The 12,380-nt window shown below is 44.2% G+C and overlaps 1 non-coding gene across 1 annotated transcript; it reads left to right on the top strand.

Annotated features, from left to right (window-relative positions):
* The first annotated feature begins 6,361 nt into the window (after positions 1 to 6,361).
* Positions 6,362 to 6,434, top strand: TRNAK-CUU. The gene has a single exon. It is a non-coding gene; the product is annotated as a tRNA-Lys (tRNA).
* The last annotated feature ends 5,946 nt before the right edge of the window (positions 6,435 to 12,380 follow it).

Raw genomic sequence — 12,380 nt, 5'->3', positions numbered from 1 at the left:
ACCCCAATTCATGTCTTCATTTTTTCACCCGTCAGTTTCATACTGTCCATCATGCGATGCTATGCCTAACGCTGGGAAGAACATCCAATCTCTGTGAATTCGCCTCCAATTTTTATTTCTTAAAACATTATTTAATCATACTGCTGCTGCACAATCTGTATATACCACCACTACTATCTTTTATGTGTGTGATATTTTTTGCCTCAGGTTCTCAGGCTAACCTTTTGTCCTGGCTAGATTAGTTTTAGAATTCAGGATCTCTGGGCAGAGACTTTCTTACTTTTGCTACAGTGCAGTAATGAACATAATGCTGGGGCTGCATAAACATTGAGGTGAAAGTCCAAGTTGCAATACATGACCTTTACTGAAATTGCAAAGAATTGCTGGGGTACTGATGATGCAGGACGTCCACCTACTTTCTAGCTGCGTTCTCAGGAGGGATGGGCAGCTAGTTACTAGTTGCGAAAGTAAATCTTGGATTAAGGAGGACAGTCAGAGGTATATTTAAGTTCATAACCTGCGTTAGGCCTTCTATATTCTAACGGCTGCAGTTGTAACAGTAAATTAGACTGCATACTTATCTCAAAGAACCTTATGTACCATTACTCCTTCCTCATTTTCCCTGAATGTGGAGTTATGCCCACCCTAAGTGGTGTGTTACAATAAGTCCCTTTAATAAAGCCTGAAAGCAGTTCAGTCATACATCACATTGCCACTATACACTGGACCAGAGAAGTTGCATTTGTCTTCTGCCCCCTTGAGGTGGTACTCCAACAGTGCTCCATTAGATGCCTGCTGGAAGACTGAATGGGAAGGCAGGGTGTCCCTCTCCATGATGTGGCCGATGGCCTGGTGCATTGGGTTTATGATCACTGGGTACCCCATTGACTTCCTGATTACATGCCATAACTGCTCTTTATTTCTCTTTTCTACTTGCCAAAGTACATATCTTTTCAACCTACAGATGAAGATGGTTTTTGAGCAGGAGCTGGATTTTATCTTTTCAACCTACGGATGAAGATGGTTTTTGAGCAGGAGCTGGATTTTATATTTTCAGAAAAAGGGAGAAACCACTGTGTGTTTGTTTCACTTCCCCATTACTACTTGGGAGGGTCCCAGGTACACCTTGAAATCACCCCTGGTAGCTGGTGAGCCTAATTCGAGCATTTGTAGTCTGCTCCCACTATTCTTCCTAAGACTTTAATTCCATTTCTTGGACATCAGCTACCTTTCTTCTGCTCCCTCTTCCACTGCTTTCCCTTCTTTGCTTCCTTGCCTGAGGAAGAGTTCTGTAGAACTCAAAGCTTGCATGATCTGTTGTGACTTTCAATGTGGCCTAATGAAGGTATCACAGTTTTATACATGTCTTTAGACCATTGTTCAATTTTTAAGTAAGTATAATTTGTGGAAAGGAATGTAGAGTGTCTGTGCGTGGGAGTAATGTGTATATGGGTCTGTTCGACCACAGGATCAACACTCCTTAAAGATGTGCATGTAAATGGGAACATCTAGTGGCACAACACAGAAGTTGTGATCCAGGAACAAATGCCTAGGCAGGAACATCTCCTAAACTTTGAAAGGACAGGGAAGCATCTGCTTCTCTGGTTCCACTTGAGCACATCATTCACATAACCCCATATAACTGTACACACACGGGGAGAAGATGGAATCATGAAGAAGAATCTTTGGAGACGATTGCCACGCTAATGGCAGCAGGAAAAATGGCCACCAGGGTTAGTTGAAGAAAAATGATGCATGGAATAATGATAATGGGAAGACAATCCTGTTTGGTCAGGAGAGGGGAAATTCCAGACTTGGAAGATCTGCCTTGTACTAGAATCCTTATATCCACCAAGCAGAGCCTTGCAGAAAAGGCATACCTGAAAATGAAAATGAAAAAAAAGCCCCAAAATTTGTTTTGACTGCCCTTCTGCACAAAAACGCACTCCTAGTTGCCATAAGCTCTTTTCCTTTCAACAGCCTAATGTGGGACATGGTGCAGAGTCATTTTGTTGCTAGTACAATAGTTAAAAAATGGGGTTCAGGAATCCTTGTCAGTGTTCTGTAGATCACCAACAAAACTACCTTCTTCTTACTCTTGTATTTAATAGCAAAAATCCACTCTGAGAAACAGCCGAGACAAGAATTTCCAGAAAGCGTAACTCTGATCTTCTGTTCCACACAATTCCACACAATTCTGCTTTTACCTCAGCAGTCATCTGGAGTTGTCATGGAGTGGGATATTTTAAACCTGTAGCACGAAGCATCTGCTGGGCAAGAGAAACTCTGTTTGCTGAGCGGCAGAGGAGGCTTCCCTGTAAATGCAAATAGCCACTTTTTGTTGACACCATGGCAGGATGAGAAAGAACTCAGCTTCCTTTCCCACCTCCTGTGTTCCTGGAGTTGCTGAAGTTTCTCCACAGCTGCTATTTACATCTCAAAATGGTGCACATGAGCTGGTTTCACAGAATCAGCATTCTGTCTCCTTTGCCACTCATTCTCTGAAATGCTCTCAGAGCATTCTCTTCTCAGTTAATTACCTGCTCAGCTATACAGGGAGGAAAATCTCTGGTGGTGGCCATAAATTACAGGGAAAAATGAAGTCCCTGCCTCTGTTGGAGCTGCTTGTCTCAAAATCTGAGTAACTTCCCTCACTGGGGTTCCACCACATGTTGCTGAGGGGTATATTTCCTCTAGAGTAACTATGCAGAGGTATTATCTGGATCTGGACCATTCTGCAATGGGAAAGGGGGATTAAACTATCCCTTCACCACCATTTTCCCATAGGGAATGGAGACTTGTTTTCATTTAGCACTGGGAGGAGAGGGATTTCATTAAAAAGAGCAGAGGAGGTTTAATGCCTCCCTCCACCCACAGTCCATGGTGGACCCAAACTCAATTGGGGCTTCATACATTTACGCTAGAGCAAATAAACAATTATGATGCATTTAGCTTAACATGTACTCTGGCTTTCTGGACACTAGAAGTGGTGGAAAAGCCAGAAGGGGGGCTGTCACCACGCTGCTCTAGCTGTATTTTTCTCAGTCAGCAAATGATGGGCGCTTGCTGAAACCAACCATCTGGGCTAGGCTGATGCATGGCCTGAACCACCAAGGCTCTTGTGATATCCTTATGCATGGCTGCTGTTTTCAAAGTATAGATTGGATGCTGCTAGACAGTCCTTGGAAATTACCATTCCTAAATGTCTATTTTGTTAGCATTCTTGAATGTATTGGCTGTAAATGGGTATGCTGCATGTCATATACCAAATGTCTGGAGGCAGAGGGAGCAGCTAAGAAGACAGTGCATAAACAACAAGTGAATAAATAACATGTGAATGTGCAAACAGCATGAAAAGTGCTCATTTGGTATAATACAAAAAGCAAGTTTCTGTTCCATGCATGTATGTTGCTTGTGTGTGTGAAAAAATAAAAGAGGATGGGTGTCTGGCTTGATCTCGTAGCACTGAGACTGTGCAACGCAGACACCTGAAATTTGGTGTACTTACTGAAAGCGTGCTCCTCAGTGTTTTAAAAATACAGTAAGGACACAGTCCATGCAGGCTGGTGATGCCGGGACACGTTAGGTTGTCTCTATCCAAATATGCATAGGGTTGCATCCTAATTCGTATTAGTAATTAATTCAGTATAGAGTCCATGTGGTTGTAGCCTGCAGGAACATCTTCCGCTCCTAGGTGAGGCACAAAGGCTGCTGTGCTGGAGGTCCATCCCGTCTGAAACCAGGGAAGATTAGCCAGATGAGGGAAAGAGTTACATGCCTGCAGCTTGCCAGCTGCTGAAGAACAGCTCCATCCTGAAGAACGGAATGAACAGGGGACTGCAGCCTGGCAGGGGCGATGCCTCGGGTGCGAGTAGGCACGGGTTCGCTTGGACTTGGCACAATGCACTCCACTCAAACAGCTGTGTGCCTTTGCGTGGAGGCTTCTTGGTATCGCTCTCAGGGCTACTGCAAGCTTTGAGAATCCTGGCCAGTGTGGTGTGGTGTGGTGGGAGAGTTGACCTAGGAACTGGGAGATGTGGGTTCCATGCCCACTTGGCCATGAAGCTCAGTGGGTGACTTTGGCCCATTCATTCCCTCTTAGCCTAACCTTCTTCGTACTGTTGTGCAGATTTAGTTGGAGTTCCTCGTAAGACTCTCTCTAAATGTATGCACGCATGTATCCTTGCAGTGTCAAGCAGCATCAACCCCTGTGGACCTTAACTTGCACGTGCCGCTGAGATGCTGGACTTGGCCTTGTGTGCTGCTGTCACTATCAGCTGCTGCTCCCTGTGTAGTAAGTGTGCAGGAGGGAGCTGCAAGATCCCGGACTTCAGCCCTGCCCAGCCCTTGCTTCATCAGTAGCCTGAAAGGAGCCCGAGGAAATGGACTAAATCCTTTGCTTTGGCAGAACTTGAAGACTTGTTGGCCTCGGGAATTGATGATGGTGCAGTACATCGTTATGGCTTAACACTACTAGCGATGGGGTGGCAACTACCTCTTGATTCCTTGCTCCCTGCTGATAATACTGCAAATAGTGAGTGAAGCAGGTGGGTGAGCTCCCCACAGAGAATTTGGGATTGATGCGTGAACGACCCTGTCCCTTAGAGCACGGTCCTCACACTAAGGCCCGCCCCACAGGTTTTGCACTTGTTGGGCGCATGCGCAGGTGCACGCACGCGGCTTGCCCGTGGGGAGGTCGTTCTGGACCAGCTCGGAGAAAACGACCTCCTCGCGAGCAAGCCGCCGCATGGCGAGGTGCCGGCTTGCTCGTGAGGAGATAATCTTCTACGATCAGTCCAAAACCATCTCCCTGCGAGCAAGCTGGCGCCTCGCCCCATGCACCGCCCCCCCCGTCCCCACCTCACCGCGCGTGCGCGTGCGCCCCCCCCCCCCCCGGCACCGCCTTGGCGGCCCGTGCCCACCGCTGGCACCTGTCAACTGCCCCCCTTTAGAAAAAGTTTGAGGACCCCTTCCTTAAAGGGTCATATGGTAGTGGTATGCTGCAGACCCAATGAAAGAAAAAAGCCCTTGGAAAGTGTGGGCTGGGGAAATGGTCTCTCTGGGCAACACACCTAGAAACTCTTCCACAAGAAAGAGGAAAGATAGTTCATCTGGCTCAAATGAGGCAAACACAAAGGATCAGAAATGTGCACAAAGCCAATGCAAGAAATGTTTAAACATCTCAGAAGCAGTACATTGACTAGGGAAGCCAAACTCTTGGATATACCTAAATGTGCAAGTTTTGCTCTCCCACTTCTTCCCACCCCCGGTTCCTTTGTGCATTGTAGGTATGAGATTGCAGTGCCATTGCGTATTGTTCAACCAGAGCGCATTTGCAGAAGGCTTGAATCAGAAAGTAGGAAAACAAGCAGATAAATATGCCACAGGTTGTTCATCTCCTACCACCCTGTGCTGGACTGGGCATGCCAAGTCACATTATGCTCCATGTGACTTGGAGTTTTGCCCACTGAATTAGGCTCTCCAAACTGCATTATGTTCTCTTTTTGAGAACATTCATTTCTTGGTGAGTTCTGGCCTTCAATGCCATTTTTATGAGGAGGCTTCTATTCTTATTTTGAGAACAAATCTGATTGTAAAGCAATCAAGTAATATCACATCCTTATGCCAAACCAAGCATATGGGAAAGCAGAATGCCAAATAGGGCCTTACTGCCTGACTACAGATTACACTCGCCACATGTGAGCTTCGTTTGTGGAGAATTATGAAGGACCAACCAGCAGAGAAAAGTGGAATGGATAAGAAATTTCACAGAGAGAGAAAGAGAAGGAGCCACTGGCACCCTCGCTTCAATGGTTTATCTTCCACCACCTTGTCCTGGTGCACTAAAGTCCCTAGGAACTGAGAAGCAAAAGAGTAGGAAAATAAGCACAAAGTGAAAGCAATTTTGCAGATAGGTAATTTTAGACCCTGCTCTAACAGTCTCACAGGCAATTGAGCATTTAGGTGGCTGTACTACTGTCTGCTCTTCTCCCCTTCCAACCATTCCATGCTTCAAAACTCCTTGCATAGTCATGGTATTGTGAACACTGCCAAGCCCAGGTTTTCAAAGCCCTATAAAGGTATTCTAAAAGTGTGCTGTTTTAATATATGAAAGGGGGAGTTTTTTGACCCTCCCCCTCCATTGTAGATGTGGAGGATACCTTGATAAAGAGGAGGGGTCCCCTATCTGTTCAGGCTGTCCACACAATCTGGAGCACAACCTTCCATCATTCTGGATTGCACAGAGAACCCCAAGGATTGAAGAGATTCTCCTCTGCATAAAGCAACTGACTCGTTGGTCGAGGGGTATGATTCTGGCTTAGGGTGCAAGAGGTCCCGGGTTCAAATCCTGGACAAGCAGGCCCAGGTAGCTCAGTCGGTAAAGCATGAGACTCTTAATCTCAGGGTCATGGGTTCGAGTCCCACGTTGGGTGGATGACTTTTTTTTTGAGGAGAGACTGAGGGAACTGGGTCTTTTCAGCCTAGAGAAGTGGAAACTTGGAGAGGATCTGTTGGTGACATATAGGTATATGAGGGGGTGTCAGACAGAGGTGGGTAGAGACCTGTTCTCCCTGGCAGAGGAGGGCAGGACGCACTCCAATGGAGCCAAGCTCAAGGAACCAAGGGTCAATTTGGATGCCAAGAAGTACTTCCTGACAGTTACAACCCCAAGGGTATGGAATGGGCTTCCATGAGAGGTCGTTGAGGCCCCATCAGTGAGGGTGTTCAAGAGAAGGCTAGTCATGCACATGATAAGCATGTCGTGAATGGAGCTGGCTAGAGCTGGGGGTCAGACTAGATGGCCCAGGAGACCCCTTCTGACTCGCTCTGTTTCTATGTTTCTAAATTACCCTCCACACAGATGGGCTGACCAGAACAACAAACGAGCCTATTGGGTGGACTAGCATGCTTTAAAAATGTTTTTAAAAATAGGCTTTAAAAATGTCTGAGCAGAACCATTATTTCAGTGCATTGAAATCAAGGCATTTTCATATCTGCAGAAATAAAATCAAGTTTGCTTCTATTACCCTGATGCTAAACCATTTTTCTTGGGAATAATAGAAAAAGATAATACATTTTAAAAGTACAAATAATCAAAGGAGAAACTATAACCATGTACGGAAAGGTAAAATTTTTAGAAAGGATGCAGTTGTGGGCAGCACGAACCCTTAGCTGTCCCCATCATTTGCTGTTCCCTAGATGGTAATTTTGAGAGCAGGAGGCTGGACTTCCACTCCATGATCTAGCCTTAGCTGCACCAATACGCGTGATTCTCACGCTGATGTATATGAAGGAAAATCCCCTCATAGTGGATGATCAGATGTTTTACCCAGCAGCAAAGTTAATGCTTCTTTTATCCTTGGCTGATTTTTTGCTTTTCTTTTTTATTGTACTCTACTTTGCACTTCAGTTTTGTCATATTGGCTTTTGTACTTCTTTTGTTGTATTTATTGTATCGGGGCTTTTTGTTGTTGTGTATGGCCCATTGTTTTATATTATGTTAACTGTAGAAGTCCTAGAGAAACTCTTTTTAGGTAATTTGTAAATCGAAATTATAGTAAAATGAACTCTTCTGTACGTAATTGAATTCTTCTACTGACTATATGAGAATTGGGATTATTTTATTCTTTTCTCCAAATGGTCTCACTAACAGAAATCCACTATCAACACAGAGTCAAAATGGTTCTCCAGTGTTTCAGACTGGGCACATTCCCAGTCCTACTTGAAAATGCTGGAGACTTCTTCTCCAGCCTTCTACATGCAAAGCTTGTGCTGTATCACTGAGCTCTGTCCTGTGGTTTTACATGACCAGTGGGGTGCAATCAATCTTCCCTTCTGCTTTCACTTCCCTAAAGGCCAAGCAACATCTTATGCCTAAAACTTATAGCAAGGCCAGACCTACCATTAGGCAGACTGAAGCAAACACTTTAGGCAGCAGATGCTGGAGAACAACAACTTCCATCTGTTCCTCCCTAATCTCTGACCATTTCGCTCTGTTAAAGGAGAGAGGTAGAAACATAGAATCAGAGTGAGTCAGGAGGGACCTCCTGGGCCATCTAGTCTGACCCCCCCCCCTCCTGCCAGCTCCACTCATGACATACCTACCATGTGCATGTTCAGCCTGTCTTTAAACACTCTCACCAGTGGGGCTTCAACCACCTCCAGTGGAAGCCCATTCCATACCCTAGGGGTCCTAACCATAGGAAGTACTTCCTAGCATCCACCCTAAATCTTGGTTCCTTCAGCTTTGCTCCACTGGAACACGTCCTGACCTCCACTGCAGGGGGGAAAAGGTCATGACCCACCTCTGCATGGCACCCCCTCATGCACTGGGACTTGCTGCTCTCACATAACAGAAATGACGCTGCTCCATCATAAATACAGGTGGCTTCTGTACAGGGAATGGAAGTGGGAGTTGATACTGGATGAAGGCTGGTGGTGTGACCTGGTGTTGGCGACAGGATAGCTACAGCTCAGCTCCTTTCAGTTCTTAGCTAATGTGTATTTGACAGCAGGAGCAGTTGTTTTCCTGAGGAGATTGTGTGAGAGTTCTGAGGAAATCCTGAGGTGGTCAGTTATAGATGTTTAGAGAATGCAGAACTGAAAAGCTTAGGAAAGAAAATATGGTCAACCAAAGTAATTGTGAATAAAAATAGCTCCAAGACTTCAAAGGAGGAGGAGGAAACAGCAGCTTTCTGACCCCACAAAATATCTATTCAGCAGCAGTACTGCTGCTAAGGAACCTAAGGGTCAAGCTTCACATTAATTTAAATAACGGGCATCACTTTTGGGGCAATGGTCATTGTGCTCCATCTTTTTTTATGGAGGGGAGGGGGCAGCTTAACATTACTTTACAGTAATGTAGAGTTTCTTCCAGGGGTTCAGGCCTAGAGAAGCATCCCAGCCCAGCACTGAATAATCAATCAAGTGAGCTATTCCTCTTGTTTCATCCTATTTCTTTTGTATCCTTGTTGTCTTTATTCTTTTAAGCAGACCACTGTTCCCTCTACTTTCCTTGTAGGAAACCTGGGAATCAAGCTATGGGGGTGGGTAGCTTTCTCCCTGCTACATTTTCAACCTAAAACTCAGAGTTTCCTCATAACAAAGGACTGCTGGTGTGGAAAGCGCAGTTACAGAAGGTGATCAGTCAAGTTTCAACCCTTCCACCAAAACACAAATTAGCATTATGCTAATTAAGGGGAATTTCGTCACTAATCTTCCACTCATGGGGACAGAATGTGCAAGAAGGACACCTTCAACTGAAGAAACAGGCAGATGCACAATTGTGCTTTTCTGGCCTTGTTCTTGTTTTTATTTTTCACATCACCATTGGATGTGAAAAAGCATGGAAGGACAGCACATAGAAGACGGGCAGGGCCGATGTAGCCATGCAGCAGGATGAATCCACCCGCCTCAGACCGCACCGTGGGCTGAGACATGGGGTAGAGGAAGGCAGAAATTAGTGCCTGAATGACACTGCAAGACTTTTGAAGGGTTGGCCCTAGTGGGAGGAAGCCATCTGGCTCTGCTTCAGCACAATGTCTTGGGCTGGTAGTGGATATTTGATGATGGCATTTTCTCAATGATCTGTTGTTTCTTTGAGAGGCAATTTCCTGTCTCTTAGATCTATATGTAGCTTGCATGCATGCTGTAGGGAGCTGTAGGCCAGCCTTCTGTTTTAGCTTCCTAATGTTTTTTTCTTGTCTTTCTGTTTTTAAGAGCCTCCAAATTCAGCTAGTCTGAGATCTGCTAATGTTAATTGCACGTGCCCCATATATATATATATGCACAAAACCTCTGTTTTATGTGATTTGTTTGATGTGTTCTATGGGGTGACTATTAATTTGCTTAAGATTCTTTATCTGTTGGGAAATTTAATAAAATTCTTCACCACAAATGGAATGTATCTAAGGAAGCTTTGCTGCCATTGCCAAATGCATATAGAAAATGGCTGGACAACTTGTACCTGACCAATCTCTGAAGACGCAGGAACCCTAAAAGTGAGACTTGTTTGTTCCTTTCCTGCCCAGCCAAATCTTATTTCAGGATCAATTTCTTCTTAATTTCAATGATCTGGTTCATTATTGAGCTCTGGCAACAGGTGGGAATCTAAAAGGTTCTGACTGTTCCCAAGTTTATTCAGAATGGTCTCCTGAGAACCTGACCTGGGGAGTGGAGTGGGAGGGCAGCTTGGGGAAACTCAAGCTTTTCTTTTTCGGGAGAAGTCAGTCATTACTAGAGTAAACATGGATTTCCAGAAACTTTTTCAGAATAAAGAAACCAGGAATATTGACATGTGAGTCATGTGCAATTTCTGTAAAGCACATGTAAGGGGCCCTTCTCATTAACAGCACAAAAAGTGACAATAGCATAAGAAGTTGAGCAAGAAAAAGCTCTGCCTGGACTCCAGCAATGGTATGAGATTGTATAAATAATTCTTTAAAACTAAAAAAGAGAAAAGGCCAGGGAATGTAAGGAAAAACATTGATCAAATATAGTGGGGAGGGAGGATTAAATCATAAAATTGAAAAGTGGGAAAATTGTCTGATCAAATTGTAGCTCTATATTAAAACAAACAAACTTCTCAGTGATAAACAGCTTTGAAATTTCCATTTTTTAAAATTTGTAATGAACCTAGGCATCTTTCTCCAAACAATATTGGGTGTCCTGTCTATTCTAGCATAGCCATGGTGCTTACAAGCTGAGGGATCAGTGCAATCTACTCCTTGGCGCATTATTTATTTATTTATAATTGAATTTCTAATCCACAATAACCAATAGTCCAGGAGGAACTTCAGAGCAGGTCTTCCAACCCCGCCTCCCCCCCCCCCACACAAAATAGGCATATCATTGCATCAGACCTTTATCAGGAATTGGCAGTCCAAGTCTACCTCAATTTGAGTTCAGAGCCCATGCTAGGATGGATTTTGGCCCACGCATTCATCAAAACATAAGAATATAAGAGATGCCTTACTGAATTAGGCCAAGTGTGCATCTGTTCCAACATTCTCAAGCAGGGCATGAATGCAAACATGTTGGAATACAATTTACAGCCAAGTAAATTTTCTTTCCCATACATTTCAATTATATTTCCACGTATGCTCCCTTAAGTCATTGAAACCATAATGTTTGGGATGAAGTGCAAGATTCATATTGTATTAAACCTCTCACATCTCTTAAAGCTGGAAGGTTTTGAACAACTTCTTAAAACCCAAAGGGGGCCAATTGCTGTGACCTTGAATATCTTAATGAATTTAGATCTCTAGAAAAGAAATCGTATATGAGAGAATATTAAGCAATGATCTTAATGGCCCAGACATAACACATGGTGCGTTCTATTCTGTGCATCTCATGCAGTAGTGTGCGCATGTTTAAAGAGAGTGCCACATGTGAACGATGGGAAGTCCATGAAGAAAGCTCTGGGGGACTGGGCTCTCCTTTCCCTACACTTATCAAAAAAGTAAGTCTTACTCATTTCAGCAACCGGACTGCTTTAGCCCAGATAGAACGATAATAAAAATATGTGTGGGAACACATGAGGCTAATCAGTGATCTTTGGAAGTGTTTTTTTCTGGACAGAATTCAGATTTTAATGTTTTAAAACTCTTTAAACTTTAAAATTAATAAAATTGAAAACTAATTTTAATTAGCATCAACACATTCTCTTGCATAAACAGGATCCACCATGTGCACAATGGAGATTCAACACTTCCCAAAGAAACCTCTGAAATGAGCAGAAATGCCTGTTTCAATTGAGACAGTTTGGTGGAACTCCCTGATGAGAGCTCTGTTGATCTGACCTATTCCAGAAACCCTTGTTTTGCTCATTTCCACTTACCCTGGAAGTTCTAGATCCTCATTTTGCAAGTGATAGGTGCTAGAGTAACCTGCAAGGGTTACCTGCAATGAAGGGTGACCCTTGGGATGGAAAAACATACTGCATCCATGTTCTAGATGCTTGAAGGACTACACACCACATGGCATGCTATCAATCAAGGTCTGCATTGGGGTGAGAGTGCAGCCTGCACTCGGTCCTCCAAGTCTTGCTACTGCTTCTGAAATGGTGGTCAGGTGGAGAAGGAAAAGGCACTGTAGGAACAGGTTCTGGGGTTCCTGTCACAGCAGTTTCATTTCTTGAGTGTCCCTGGAGCTTCCTGGGAGATTCTGAGGATGCTGTAGGAAGGATATTTCTGTGGGCGAAAATATAGCGCTCAGAATGAATATGTTTTCCCATCCTTTTAGGAGAGGTGGCTGGAGAGAGAGCTTAAACTCCTTAATATTGTGATGTGATACAGAGACTGCAACATCAAGAGTTGTTTATGGTGGGGGGAATATGAGTGTGTGTGTGTGTGTGTGTGTGTGTGTGTGTGTGTGTGTGT

Source organism: Varanus komodoensis, unplaced genomic scaffold (assembly GCF_004798865.1).
Source record: "Varanus komodoensis strain SLA01 unplaced genomic scaffold, ASM479886v1 scaffold4, whole genome shotgun sequence".
Classification (NCBI taxonomy): domain Eukaryota; kingdom Metazoa; phylum Chordata; class Lepidosauria; order Squamata; family Varanidae; genus Varanus; species Varanus komodoensis.
This window is presented reverse-complemented; position numbering and strand designations above follow the sequence as displayed.